A 2,048-nucleotide genomic window follows, 5' to 3' on the forward strand; every position below is an offset into this window, starting at 1 on the left:
ATGTGCTTGTGTGAGGCTGCACCTGAGATTAATAGAAATTATGAAGAACAGAAAGAAAAACAAAACAGTCTCAGAGATTTGGCACACCAGCATGCATACCAACATGTACATGTGATAGAAGTTCCAGAAGGAGAAGAAAGAGGTAGAAAGTTTATTTTAAGAAATAATAACTGATGGGGGCACCTGAGTAGTGCAGCGGTTAAGCATCTGCCTTCGGCTCAGGGCGTGATCCCAGCGTTCTGGGTTCGAGCCCCACATCAGGCTCCTCCACTAAGAGCCTGCTTCTTCCTCTCCCACTCCCCCTGCTTGTGTTCCCTCTCGCGCTGGCTGTCTCTCTCTGTCAAATAAATAAATAAAATCTTTAAAAAATAATAATAATAATAATAACTGATGAAAACTTCCAAATTGATTGCAAATATTCATCTCCATATCCAAGAAATTCAGTGAACTTCAAGTAGGATAAAAACAAAGAAATCCACACCTAGATGCATCAGAGTCAAATTTTGAAAAACAAAGAATCTCAAAAGCAGCAATAAAAAGGACTCAACACATGCAAGGGAGCCTCAATAAGATTAAATCAACTGATTTGTCTTTTGAAATTATGGAAGCCAGAAGGTAGTGGATGGCAATGACATTTAAAATGTAAGTATATAGCAGATTAAATTTATATAAGGTAAAATTTCAGATTTAATTGATTTCTAAAACAAATATTTTATTAAAATGATAGATAAAGTTTTAAGTTTAACCCACAGTATCTTCCATACTTAGAATTTTCCAAGTCTTAGTTCCCCAGTCTATAAATAGAGCTTTATCACTACGAAGTTAGTGCCATCTGTTGTGATAATAAACTGATACAATAGGTCTTACATAATATAAAAATTTTAAAGCAGGAGACTTCATTCAGTCAGCAGTGAGCACTTCTGTATAACCTTCCTTATCCGCAAATCATCTGTAAGATATGTAGAAGTTAGGAATAAGGGCTTCATTGTCATATAATTGTGAATCCTAACCCCACTGCTTACATCTGTTATGGACTGAATATTTGTATTCCCCCAATATTCATATGTTAAAGCCTCAACCCCCAATGTGACTGTATTTGGAGATAGGACATTTATGGGATGGTAATTAGGGTTAAATGAGGTCAGAAGAGTGGAGCCCTGATATGATAGGATTAGTGTCCTGATAAAAAGATATACACAAGAGAGCTTGCTCATTCTCTCTCTCTGCTGTATGAACACAGTATTCTTTAACAGACAGTGAGGTATCTGGAACCTGGTAAGCTAAGAGATAAACAGTATGGTCACAACTCCATTTTAATTAAAGTTGGTATTTCAGCTGAAGTATTTTCACCAGTATTGTCTTTTTGCCTTTGTTCAGAGTACTTTTGACAAATGTTGGCAAGGATATGGAACAATAGTTGGTGTGTTGGTTATGTCAAATTGACACAACATTTGAAAACTGGCAGTACATACTAAAACCGCAAATTACATATACCTGTGACCCAGCAATTCTAGTCTAAGTCATGGTATGCAAAGGGATTGAATATATATATTCATCAAGAGATACGTACTGGGCATTTGTAGCAGCGCTAGTAATAGAAACTGCAAACTGCTCAAATGCCAGTGAACAATAGAATGAATAAATACAAAGAAATACAGTGATGCTGAAAAACTACAACTAGCACACCAGTATGGATGGATTTCACAGACATATTGAGTGTATCCAAAAAGCACATGCTGTATGAATCCATTCATCTGAAAGTACAGAATGGGCAAAACTAATAGTAAGTGTTTTTAGAAATAAAGATAATGGCTTATCCCTGAGAGAGGAGGCTGGAAACTGGAATGGAGCAGAAGGAGAGTTGTGAGATGTTGTTACTGTTCTGTTTCTTCCTATGGATTCTAGTTAACATGGACATTTCAGTTTGTGGAAATTCATCAAACTATAATTTAGGACAGTGCTGCCCAGGAGAATTCAGATGTGAACCACATAATATAATTTAAGTTTTTCTAGAAGCCACATTAAAAAAATAAAAAGAAACAATTGTA

The 2,048-nt window shown here is 35.9% G+C and overlaps 1 protein-coding gene across 2 annotated transcripts in view; it reads left to right on the forward strand.

Annotated features, from left to right (window-relative positions):
• CBFB (core-binding factor subunit beta) overlaps positions 1-2,048 on the forward strand; it is a 57,759-nt gene that overhangs the window by 33,481 nt on the left and 22,230 nt on the right. The gene's annotated exons all lie outside the window — the stretch shown is intronic.

The sequence above is a fragment of the Ursus arctos genome, unplaced genomic scaffold (assembly GCF_023065955.2).
Source record: "Ursus arctos isolate Adak ecotype North America unplaced genomic scaffold, UrsArc2.0 scaffold_19, whole genome shotgun sequence".
NCBI lineage: Eukaryota > Metazoa > Chordata > Mammalia > Carnivora > Ursidae > Ursus > Ursus arctos.